Below are 14129 nucleotides of genomic sequence, written 5' to 3' on the forward strand. Positions count from 1 at the left end.
ACATGAAACATGAAAACAAAATTCACCTTATTTACTAAATGGATGTCTCTGGTCTTATTGTGCATGATTCATCTGTGCATATTATTCTAAGAGGAAGCATTTTGGTATTCATTATCTTTTAGCAAAATGTAATAACTAGCTTTTTTGATGTTAACATTCTGTCGGTCATTTTATTGTTCTAACATTCTATCATTCTGTCTATCGTTCTAACGTTCTGTCATTTTATTGTTCTAACATTCTATCATACTGTCTATCGTTCTAACGTTCTGTCGGTCATTTTATTGTTCTAACATTCTATCATTCTGTCTATCGTTCTAATGTTCTGTTGGTCATTTTATTGTTCTAACATTCTGTCTATCGTTCTAACATTCTGTCGGTCATTTTATTGTTCTAACATTCTATCATTCTGTCTAACGTTCTGTCGGTCATTTTATTGTTCTAACATTCTATCATTCTGTCTATCATTCTAACATTATGTTGATCATTTTACTGTTCTAACATTCTATCATTCTGTCTATCGTTCTAATGTTCTGCCAGTCATTTTATTGTTCTAACATTATTTTTGAACGTTATTTTTCTTACGTTCTATGATTCTATTGTTCTAACATTCTGTCGGTCATTTTATTGATCTAACATTCTATCATTCTGTCTATCGTTCTAACATTCTGTCGGTCATTTTATTTTTCTAACGTTCTATCATTCTGTCTATCGTTCTAACATTCTGTCGGTCATTTTATTGTTCTAACGTTCTATCATTCTGTCTATCGTTCTAACATTCTGTCTATCGTTTTAACGTTCTGTCGGTCATTTTGTTGTTCTAACATTCTATCATTCTGTCTATTGTTCTATCGTTTTTACATATTACTTGCATATCTGAATGCTGATCATGAAAATTTACAATGAAATGTTGTCTGAATTTCTCCCATAACACCTCCAAATGCATTTTTAATGATCCGATCTCAATGCATCTTAGTTGTGTTTAACCTTTAACATTATCAAGATCACAGAAAACGTATGTAAATGGTGTAAATGGGGCCTCCACTTCAACCACCTATCATATAGAGACTTTTCACGGTCCAATCAATCCCAGATGGATGAAATCAATCCTCTTTGGATATCCTGATTCAATTTGAAATAAGTCACATTATTAAAGTAAAATGGGTTTTTTCATGTTGACTTGTAAGTTGGCATAAAATGAAAGTCGCGATAATGTTCTCCTCTGAAATGGCTTCTCGAACAAGAAAAAATTTAGGACAGGACTTGATTTTATCTATCAGCAATTCATTGGATCGTTGTCTTTGCTTTTGCTGTAATCTGATGTGAGTGACAGGGTGTCTTGCCTTTGTGCCAGTAAACACGTCATCAGAGAAGAGATGTTGCTACAAGAGGGAGGGGAAGTTATTTTGATAAAAGATTACGAGGGCATGTGAATTACAAAAACATGATGTGCCCATAAAAAAATATGAATTGTTCATTTTGATTTCATGGGGACTTTAAGCTTGCGCAACTAACATTCTGTGCATAAACTTTTCTAGAATGTAAACTATTCCATATTTAACATCGCAACAGGATGACACTCCTCACACGCAGATGTTTTTCATATCCATCAATATTCTGTCATCGAATTATTCACCTTCACTTTAACAGAATGAATGTCTCTCGTCTGACTGCACATATCCTGTTCACAGAGCGCTGAGCAAATTTTTTCATCCTCTTCTCTCCACGCAAACGACTGCCGAGGTAGAGCTGGCAGGTGTCGTTCCAGATGTTTCTCCCACACTGATGTCATTTAGAGCCAGCTGTTGAGGGAGAGGTGTCTCTGCTCCCCTGTCCGTCAGCATGTGTGTGGAGAAGAGCAGGGGGAGGGCTGGGGGTGAGGAGGCTAATTTCTTTAATTGATTGTAAGTACAGCATGACAGGTCTCCTGATGCGGATGTACAAGCACGGGCCCGGCACTTAAAACTCAGCCACCAGGGAGGCGATTGATCCGGCCCATCGATCCTCACTCTTTTGCATCAGGCTCTCGAGTACGGCTGAAGTTCTTGAACAGTTCTAATGGAGAGAGGCACTCCTGTATGGCTACAATAACATGACTGCAGGCACTAAATACTATGCATGGACATGTTCTCAGAGTGGCTGATCATGACCTGTTCATGAGCCTTCTTGGTTGTTTAGTAGTGACAAACTGAGACTGGTTGCACGGTATACACCGATCAGACAAAACATTATGACCACTGACAGGTGAAGTGAATAACACTGATTATCCCTTCATCACGGCACCTGTTAGTGGGTGGGATATATTAGGCAGCAAGTGAACATTTTGTCCTCAAAGTTGATGTGTTAGAAGCAGGAAAAATGGACAAGCGTAAGGATTTGAGCGAGTTTGACAAGGGCCAAATTGTGATGGGTAGACGACTTGGTTAGAGCATCTCCGAAACTGCAGCTCTTGTGGGGTGTTCTCAGTCTGCAGTGGTCAGTATCTATCAAAAGTGATCCAAGGAAGGAACAGTGGTGAACCGGATTTGTTGCATAACAGAGCCTAAGCGATTGATAAATGTCTTATTGTCTTGTAGAATGCACGCTTAGCACCGTCGCTCCCTATACACAGAGTATGTGTGGTTGCAGATCGAAAGCGAAAGTAAACGCAAGCTCCCTGATGCGCACAAATTAGGCTACATATAATAGCCTGTCTCCCGATATTAAAGATATCGTAGGCTGGGCTGTGTAGTTGTAACCACCTCTTAGTGCTGGTCTTTGTTTGCACTTTGAATATTGAGAGAGTATTGTAATTATGGTTGCACTTATTGTTTGCACTTAATAAGACTAAGGTTTTTGTTATTTAAACTGTTTTTATTTCTATGTTCGATTTGTGGAAAGGAGTTGAATTATGAGGTCACACAGTCTCAGTCAGAAGTCCTGGAAGCTCAAAATTCATGTACAGTAAGGTCTGAAGGGACTCGTGTGAAATCATACAGGAGAGAAGCCAGTCAGTTGAGTTTGTGGCAAAACCTTTTACAGTGCTTGAGTATTGTCGTCTTTCAGTGCATTTGATAATTCATACTCAGAAAGTAAAACTGAAATTGGATTAGTTAAAACTTTTCAACAATTTTTCTAGTCATGTATTTCGTCATTGAGGGTTTAAAGATACTGTGCAAAAATCTTGTCTCATCTCATTCTTGTGAGCTCATCTCGTGTCTCATCTCGTGAGTCTCGTCACACCCCTATTGAGTATATTTATAAAATGTGGTACTAGCTCAGTTGTTTTACAGTTTTGGGCAGTGTTATCCCTCAGCAATCAGAATTCCTTAATAAATGTAGGACATCATTAATATTTAATAATAAATAAAATATGTGAAATTTCATATTTGTTAAGCTTCCAAATGCTCAGTAGGTTATGAAATATATTCTGCTAATTGAATGTTCAAATTAATTACTTTATGTTGATAAACATTCCATATGATTGATTTATATATAAATTACATAACATAACATTACAGTACATACAATTTTGCTTTAAAAAATACAGTTAATTATGATTTATAGTACACGTCACACTTGATTGTCATCAAAGTCAAGAAACGAAATAAGTGAAATGATGAAACTAGTATTTGTCACCACTGAACCAGCTACGCGTTTATTGCTCTGTTCAGGGGTTCACTTAAAGGAATAGCTACCTCACAAATGAAAATTCTCCCATCGTTTATTCATCGTCACCGTTGATAGTTCACTCAAAAATGAAAATATTGGCATTTACTCACCCTCAAATTGTCCCCAACCTATATGCAGAATGCAAGATAAAAAAAAAAGAGTATTTGTTTGTTTTTGACTGACAAAAGTAAGTCATACAGGTTTGGAACAATATGAGGGTGAGTAAATGCCAGTTTTTTTATATCATTTTTGAGTGAACTATCAAATCATTGTGTGAAATGTAATGAATCTAAGCTGGGTGCCAGAACAGGTATTTGAACCTCTAACTTCTCACTAAGCCTTTGTGTGTATTATCAGTATGTGCCCCTTCTTTCCCTGTATTTTTCCCCCGATACCCGTCTCCTCCATCACATGATGTCAGCGCCTACGTCTTAACGAGCATCAGATTACCAAACATAATCACCTCGCCGTCACGATGATGGAACCTTATGGCAGCCGTGTCTTACAGAAGGTTCCATATTAAGCAGGGTTTGATATTTCCACTCATTCCCCCCAAGCCTTGATAACGTTAACCCTTCTAATGAAGCTATTGTGTTGCTGTCCAGGGCCATTGTTTTCACCAGGTCTCGTCTCCTCCTCAGCCTGGCGTCCTCCTTGATGATCTTACCTGTGTCTGTCACATCCGGCAGATGATGGTTTGGTCTCATTTTATATCCCTCCAACATGGATGTATTTACATTCAAATTTACAGGCCGTGCTGTTATTTGAATTCATGCTGGGTAGAAGTGTTGCCAGCAGTATATCTACTTGAGGCGAAATGTCATCTTGCATGGAACTATGGTATAATTTAATAGCAATTAACAGTAAACAATAGTGTGGTGTCCACTCGTAAATCAGCAGACAGGGTGGTGGAGAAAACAAAAATGCTCTGTTTCTTTTTTTATCACTCTCATCAAGATCATGACTGAATTTCCACATTCACAGTCACAATATAATTATAGTAGTGTGTGTGTGTGTGTCTCTCTGTCTGTCTCTCTCTCTCTCTCTCTCTCTCTCTCTCTCTCTCTCTCTCTCTCTATATATATATATATATATATATATATAATCACATATTAAGTTCATGTTAAATGCAATTAGTTGAACTTTTGAGTAATTTCTTTGAACCACTTAAGTGAGACTTTAGTATATTTTTATATGTACTTTGAAATATGGTAAAAGTGTACTTCTGAATGTACTGAAAAACAATTAATGTGAACTAAAATATACTTTAATATCAGCTAAAAATACACTTAAATGTGAATTAAATGCAATGTTTTCGGCGCACTGAATGCACATTAAGTATTATTGATTTCAAATGTATCACATATTAAGTTGAAATAAAATGCAATAAGTTGCCATTAAGAGTGATTTTTTGGAACAACTTAAGTGGGACTTTAATACAACTTTGTATGTACTTTCATAACTGCTTCTAATGTTTTCAAAATATAGTTAAAGTGCACTGCTCATTCTACTGCCAAGCAATTAATGACTAAAATATACTTTAACATAATTATTACATTTGTATTTACATTTTTCTAATACAGCTGCAATTTAGTATAATAAACAAATCCGAATTGAAACCCTCTACATTTATTGACAAGACAATCTTTAAAACAAATACACAAAACAACTTTTGTTAATGCACAAGAAAAACCCAAGAAACAATTTACACAAACACAAATTCATTTATAAAGAGTCTGGAGGACAATGAGGATTGCACAATATCCCTCATACAAAGGTTCCTAAATGTACCCATCACAGAAATTTACATCTACAGAAATCATCATTCTTTATGATTTATAACATTGTTTCCTCATGGGGACCTAAAAAAATGTCCCCACATGGTCAAAATTGGTCCCAATAATATAGGGATTACCAGTACACACACAGAAGCAAACATCTCAGAAGCAAACACACAGTACCTCACACACACAACACATGAATAAATACAAACAAAACGTAAAGAAAAGTATCATTCCATGTACAACACTAAGATTCAAAACTTTGGGTAAATCAGCAGACGTGGTGGAGGAGAAAACAAAAATGCTCTGTTTCTTTTTTTTATCACTCTCATCAAGATCTTGACTGAATTTCCACATTTAAAGTCACTCATATAATTATAGTAGAGTGTGTGTGTGTGTGTGTGTGTGTGTGTGTGTGTGTGTGTGTGTGTGTGTGTGTGTGTGTGTGTGTGTGTGTGTGTGTGTGTGTGTGTGTGTGTGTGTGTGTGTGTGTGTGTGTGTGTGTGTGTGTGTGTGTGTGTGTGTGTGTGTGTGTGTGTGTGTGTGTGTATATATTTATATATATCATTAGTCGTAGTAGTATTAAAAACAGGAATATTGTCAAATTGTCAGGCGCTGTGTAGCCTGTAGTAAGCATATGATCACAAAGGATAACAAAAGGAGTCTTTAATAGTAAATTCCACTAGGAACATGAACGAGAATCACAGGGAAGAGGAAAAAACATGCTTAAGGGGGTTTCTAATGCTATTTCATGCATTCTGACTTATTTACACTGTTAAAGAGTTGGATTCTGCTAAACATGGCCAGAATTAAAAAAAAACAACGAGTTGGACATATGACGGAGTATTTCTGTGCCAAATACACTCCTTCAGGATTTGAATAGGTTTCGGAACGTTTTTTTTTTATGTAATAAAGGGCGGAATTGCTTGTATGGGCACTTCTCCCGGATGAGCGTGTACACACATCAGCCAGAGCAAGAGCGCTTATCAACAAGCTTTGTTCGGATTATGGAAGCCGTCGGCAGCGCTGTCATTAGACCACGACATCAAAAATGTCACTAAAGAAGTGTGTTTTTTGTTGTGAGGGAAAGATAACCTTGCTTAGCTTCCCAAATAACCCAGTGTTAAGGAAACAGTGGATGCAGTTTGTTTTTCCGGAGTTCTGCAGGTGTGTTTGTTTGTTCCCTGTCATGAGTCGAAACCGCAGGCAGTGAGTGAAACTGCAAATGTCTGTGTTTTTTTTGGCAATTGGCCAATGCATATAATAGAAACAACACGAACGATAATGAATCGAAAGTTATCCAGGGATAATTCCATGATGTATTGTGTGTGTGTCATAGGTGTGCGTGTGCGTGTGACTCTTTAGCTCTGCTCACTGCACGCCTGCACGAGTTTGGCTGTTTTCGGAAGAATCGGTACAGCATATCTGTCTTTTATAAATACGATAAAAACTAAACTCTTTGGAGATATGAAGGATGCAATACTACTCATTAGTTACTCAAGATTAACATGAGACTGGCAGAAACTGTGTGTGTAATGTACCCTTTAACATGAACAAAACTAGGCAATGAAACGGGAGGCTTACTGTAAATACAAGCAGAGTAATCAACTGAACAGAAACAGGTACGTAGAACTATTAACAACCGAGGAAACTAAGTTGGGAACACAGAACACAAACACAATGAAACTGAGCCAAAATATATTGGTATATATAACCGTTGTGTTGCTTAATTTTTTTTGTGGAAACTGTGATTCATTTTTAAGGATTTCTTGATCAATAGAAAGTTCAAAGAACAGCATTTATGTAATGTTTTTAGCATGTTTTGGTCATTAAGTTATAGTTTTGATGACTTTATGAAAATGTAGCTTTATGATGATAGAACACAGAACGTTCACTAGTAAGACAGAGTTCTCAAGCGCTGCCAGTTGCTGGATGGCAGAGACAGATGTGCGCTGAGAATTTCTTTGATGTCGCAGTCTTTCAGGAAGGAGATTTCAGCTGTTGTCTGAGCTTCAAGGCAAATGCTACTGTGCCTCTCCTTCTGAACTAGAGATGGCATCTCTATAAAGCGTTCTCTTTAACAATCAGCTTTTACCGTTTGTCTCGTATTCACCATCAGACACCAGTTTAAGTTATTTTGTAGATACGCACAGCATGACTGCTCAGCTCTTAGGGGACAAAAAAAATCTGTATTTTCCCTTTCTATATCCATAGCCAATTAGCATTATGCTACCATAACAATCGTGTATTGTCGAAATTGAGCGGAACGTTGCGGAGGCTTTCTTCCAAGCAAAACAAATTTGAGGTTTACCATAATCTTCCCCTCAGTGGTTTTCAAATCATTTGTTTCTTGTGAGCAGACTGAAGCGCCAGATAAGTAAATAGATAAGATATGAGATGTTAAATGAGGGCTCAGCACAGCTGTAGAGATAGCATACAAAAACTCAGAGTGTTTTAAAAGGCCCCTGGCTGTACTGTGGGGCGAATATGTGCACCTTAAAGCACAGACATGCTCCACTTTCCATAATTGTCCCAGTTGAATGTAGGAAAACATGATGCTAAGATCAGGAATCAGAAACCTTAAGCTGTTGAGTAGCAGAACCAGTGGCAGTATTTAGGCTACTACTCCGGGATATCAGTTCAAATAAATGGGGTTGGGAAATGTGTTTTTGATCTCTAGTTATACCTTTATCTTCATCTCTAAACAATGTGTATGCCAGGGAACTAACTCACACTTCAAAGACATTACATTTGCATTTGGTTATCAACAGTATATGATGTTTTCTGGGACCATTAAGATTTTTTGCATTGTGACATCTGACAATTACCCCCAATTCTAATTATTAAAGATAATTTATTACTAGGGGTGTCACGAAACGAGATATTCGCTTGCCTCAGGGAGCCGCTTTCAAACAGTGGTAACATATTGAAATCGTGTTTGAATGCGTGCTCGTGTTTACTTTCACTTTGAATTTCGCAATCGTGCGTACTCTAAGAATAGTACTGGTATTACTGGTGGTGCTGAACGCACATTTTCAAATATAAGTCTATAACATAACAATATAAGACATAACACACACTCGTCTTCTCGACACGTGATCAGTGCTGTGCACTATGTACAGTGGGGATACACTGCTGATTTTGCAGGTTTTCAACTGTGAGTGACAGAATCTAAAACAAAAAAACTGAAAATCACATTGTATGATTTTTAAATAATTAATTTGCATTTTATTGCATGACATAAGTATTTGATCACCTACCAACATGTAAGAATTCCGGCTTTCACAGACCTGTTCGTTTTTTCTTTAAGAAGCCCTCCTGTTCTCTACTCATTACCTGTATTAACTTCACCTGTTTGAACTCGTTACCTGTTTAAACGCACCTCTCCACACACTCAATAAAACAGACTCCAACCTCTCCACAATGGCCAAGACCAGAGAGCTGTGTAAGGACATAAGGGATAAAATTGTAGACCTGCACAAGGCTGGGATTTTTATTAGCAATTATTAGAAAATGGAAGAAGTTCAAGATGACGGTCAATCTCCCTCGGTCTGGGGCACCATGCAAGATCTCACCTCGTTGGGCATCAATGATCATTAGGAAGGCCCAGAACTACACGGCAGGACCTGGTCAATGACCTGAAGAGAGTCTCAAAGAAAACCATTAGTAACACACTACGCCGTCATGGATTCAAATCCTGCAGAGCACGCAAGGCCCCCGTTCTCAAGCCAGCGCATGTCCAGGCCCATCTGAAGTTTGCCAATGACCATCTGGATGATCCAGAGGAGGAATGGGAGAAGGTCATGTGGTCTGCTGAGACAAAAATAGAGCTTTTGGTCTAAACTCCACTTGCCGTGTTTGGAGGAAGAAGAAGGATGAGTACAACCCCAAGAACACCATCCCAGCCGTGAAGCATGAAGGTGAAAACATCATTCTTTGGGGATGCTTTTCTGCAAAGGGGACAGGACGACTGCAACGTATTGAGGGGAGGATAGATGGGGCCATGTATCGCAAGATCTTGGCCAACAACCTCCTTCCCTCAGTAAGAGCATTGAAGATGGGTCGTAGCTGGGTCTTCCAGCATGACAACGACCCAAAAAACACAGCCAGGGCAACTAAGGAGTGGCTCCGTTAGAAGCATCTCAAGGTCCTGGAGTGCCCTAGCCAGTCTCCAGACCTGAACCCAATAGAAAATCTTTGGAGGGAGCTGAAAGTCCGTATTGCCCAGCGACAGCCCCGAAACCTGAAGGATCTGGAGAAGGTCTGTATGGAGGAGTGGGCCAAAATCCCTGCTGCAGTGTGTGCAAACCTGGTCAAGAACTACAGGAAACGTATGATCTCTGTAATTGCAAACAAAGTTTTCAGTACCAAATATTAGGTTCTGCTTTTCTGATGTATCAAATACTTATGTCATGCAATAAAATGCTAATTAATTACTTAAAAATCATTCGATGTGATTTTCTGGATTTTTGTTTTAGATTCCGTCACTCACAGTTGAAGAGTACCTATGATAAAAATTACAGACGTCTACATGCTTTTGTAAGTGGGCAAACCTGCAAAATCCCCACTGTATATAGGGAGCCCTTACTTGCACATTAATATTAAAGGTTAACAACAGAGCCCAAACTATTAGCCTAAATTCAGTTGCTATTTACAAATACTTGTTCTCCCCACTGTATGGCTCAAACCACTCGTGTTAGGATGAGCTGATGGAATTGAAGTTACTGTTATCCACCTGAATTCTATAAAAAGCCAAACTAGAGTGGAGGCGTAATGTATATGTAGTGTTGGCATATTCTATCCTAACTTCACCCTCACACTCCGTCATTACAATATGACACGAGACAGACAGCTTTTCACCTCGACAAGAAATCTTGTCACAATTTAGTCTCGCAAGATCTCGTGGCACGAGATCTCGTCACACCCCTATTTATTACATTTTTTTTTTCTTGTATTGGGAATAGCAGTCATTAAGCTTTTTTTGATTAATGAAAAGTTCAAAAGATTTTATTCTAAATGTAATTTTCACTTATATAATCAGTGTAAATGTCTTTAATTTAACTTGATCAATTTAACTTGATCAATTTAATGAATCCTTTCTCATCAAAAGTATTCATTTATTTAAAATCTTGCTAACCTCAAAACGTTTTGAACTGTGTCAATTATTTGATTTTGTGGTGACCTGGACACTTTTTGACTTTTTTTTTTACAATAAAGAGCACAAATCCCATTAATGGCACCAAGTACCACAGTCATGTTTTCATTATGATTGCTTTCAGTATTTAAATGAAGTAAGAAGCACTGAACTATCAGCTATAAAAATCAAAAGGGCAGAAACTTTTTGCCATCGGATTCTTTTCCTAACTGAACGCATTACTGCTGTAATGGCAGTCAGTACTCTGAGCCATTTTTAAAAGAATATAAAAAATGAAATGTACCGTACATCTATTTTACAGCTGTGGGAAATGGGGTCGCTAGTGTCCTGGTCATGATAAATTCACTTCATGACATGATTCTGAAGATGCCATACACCTCTAATCTTTTTATTAGAAATCGTCTGCTGTTTGTAATGAAAACACTGGCAGCTTACGGTAATCACTGCAACCAATCTCTGCTTCTATTTCATCCGGCTGAATGATGTCATAAACAAGAACACATTCAATACATAATTTCTACACTTGATGAATACTAGCCCCAAGCACCGGGGCCCTGCGATGCTTTTGGCCCGAATCAAATCCTCACCATTTGTGTAGAATAATCGCATTATGGCGGAATAAAGGATCAAGAAAAACTGTGTGACGTACCGCGTTTAGCATGTACGGCAAGAGAACGTGTGTCATAACACAGACCGTTGCAGGCCGGCTGCGTTTTACCCGGACGAGCACTGAAGATGAAGTGTGTGACATAGGCGAAGGAGAGAGAGGGATGATGCCTTGACAGAATTAACACATGACGGTGGACGCCGGGCCCCTGCACGTGTCCCCCTCCTCCCCACCGGTCTGGCTCGACACTGAAAATCTTTATCTGTTATATGATGCATGAAAACACACTGTCTTGTTTTAGAACTGTACGCAACCTCTGACCTTCCCACCACAGATGCAATGTGACCCCTCAGTCGCCATCCATTTCTGTGGCTGAGCAGATTCTATGAATTTTTATTAACGTCTTTTCTTTTTTTTCTTTTTTTTGTTGCCGGTGTCTCTTGACTCGTGACTTGAGCCTTTAAACAAATTGCTTGACATTCTGAAAATGAAGCTCTAGAATTGGCCTGAGATAAGTCTGTGTTTCCCCGCACTACCTGTGTTTTCTTTTTTAAGGTGTATATATTGCAAAAGTGTGAAGAGGTACAGAAAGCGAGAGACAGAGACAGAGACAGAGACAGAGACAGAGAGAGAGAGAGAGAGAGAGAGAGAGAGAGAGAGGTGGCCCATAAATGACAGGATGGCTCAGTTTGTCTTGCTTGGTATACATTTTTATTTGTGTTTTCTAATCGCATACAGATGTGAATTATCGTGGGCATTTAATATGATTTTGTTTCAATGACTCATTCTAACGGCCAAAAACTGAGACAATTTTTTATTTAATTTGAAACTCTTTTCAAATTAACAAGTTCTCAATTTAACTTGTGACATACTTTAGGCTACATGACTAAAAGTATGTAGATACCTAAAAATCATATCTATGTTAAGAGACACTATATTGTCAAAAGTTTTGGGATGCCTGCCTTTACATGCACATGAAATGACATCCTATTCCTAATCGTTAGGGTTTGATATACAGGGAGTGCAGAATTATTAGGCACGTTGATTTTCTGATCATATTTTTTTTCCAGGCACAATTGACCAATTCCAAACCACAGTAATCCTAATAACTACTATTGATTTAGTATTTAATAATGTATAAGTGATATATAATTGTTCATGAAGGCTGGAAATGAAAAACACCTTATATTCAGGTGTGCAGAATTATTAGGCATGTTTTCTTTTACAGATAAATTGAGCCAAAAAAGAGATTTAACTCAGACTGAAAAGTCAAAAAGTATTAAATGCCCATGAGAAGGATGCAATACTAATGCAATACTAGACATTGCAGTTAAGGCATGACCATTGGACAGTGAAATGCTCGTTGGGTCAGCAGGGTCAGACAAAAACAGGTGGTGAAGAAAAGACACCTGTTAACTGCAAAAGAATTAAGAATTAAGGTGAAGAATTAAGTGTGAAAGCTTCAGGAACCCTTTAGTCTCCAGCGCCACCATTTTCCAAAGCTGCAACCTACCTGGAGTCTCCAGAAGTGCAAGGTGTCAGGATCTCAGAGACTTCAGTTAGGTAAAGAATCCTAAAAAATGACCCCCACTAAATAAGAATCATAAGCTGAAGTGTTGTAAAATACATGAAGAAGGTTTTTTTTATAGGCTTTATGGACAGATAGGTTGAGAGTGACTCTTGAAGGACCAGCACCACATCCTCTAGTACCACTGTTTGAAGAATTCATCTTCCAGAATCTGGCAGTACGTTTTGGGAGTTCATTTTTAGTCCATCTCTGCAAAACGGACTTCAGGATGGACTAAAATGAACTCCCAAAACGTACTGCCAGATTCTGGAAGATGAATTCTTCAAACAGTGGTACTAGAGGATGAGGAGCTGGTCCTTCAAGAGTCACTCTCAACCTATCTGTCCATAAAGCCTATAAAAAAACCTTCTTCATGTATTTTACAACACTTCAGCTTGTGATTCTTATCTAGTGGGGGTAATTTTTTAGGATTCTTTACCTAACTGAAGTCTCTGAGATCCTGACACCTTGCACTTCTGGAGACTCCAGGTAGGTTGCAGCTTTGGAAAATGGTGGCGCTGGAGACTAAAGGGTTCCTGATGGTTTCACCCTTAATTCTTCACCTTAATTCTTAATTCTTTTGCAGTTAACAGGTGTCTTTTCTTCACCACCTGTTTTTGTCAGATCCTGCTGACCCAACGAGCATTTCACTGTCCAATGGTCATGCCTTAACTGCAATGTCTAGTATTGCATTAGTATTGCATCCTTCTCATGGGCATTTAATACTTTTTGACTTTTCAGTCTGAGTTAAATCTCTTTTTTGGCTCAATTTATCTGTAAAAGAAAACATGCCTAATAATTCTGCACACCTGAATATAAGGTGTTTTTCATTTCCAGCCTTCATGAACAATTATATATCACTTATACATTATTAAATACTAAATCAATAGTAGTTATTAGGATTACTGTGGTTTGGAATTGATCAAATGTGCCTGGAAAAAAAATATGATCAGAAAATCAACGTGCCTAATAATTCTGCACTCCCTGTAGAGTTTGCCCACCCTTTGCAGCTATAACAGCTTCAACTCTTCTGGAAAGGCTTTCCACAAGATTTAGCAGTGTGTTTATGGGAATTTTTGACCATTCTTCTAGAAGCGCATTTGTCAGGCACTGATGTTGGATGAGAAGGCCTGGCTCGCAGTCTCCACTCTAATTCATCCCAAAGGTGTTCTATCGGGTTGAGGTCAGGACTCTGCAGGCCAGTCAAGTTCCTCCACACCAAACCTGCTCATCCATGTCTTTATGGACCTTGCCTTGTGCACTTGTGTGCAGTCATGTTGGAACAGGAAGGGGCCATCCCCAAACTGTTCCCAGAAAGTTGGGAGCATGAAATTGTCCAAAATGTCTTGGTATTAGGGTTGGGTACCGAAC

The sequence above is a fragment of the Gobio gobio genome (genome assembly GCF_949357685.1).
Source record: "Gobio gobio genome assembly, chromosome: 11".
NCBI lineage: Eukaryota > Metazoa > Chordata > Actinopteri > Cypriniformes > Gobionidae > Gobio > Gobio gobio.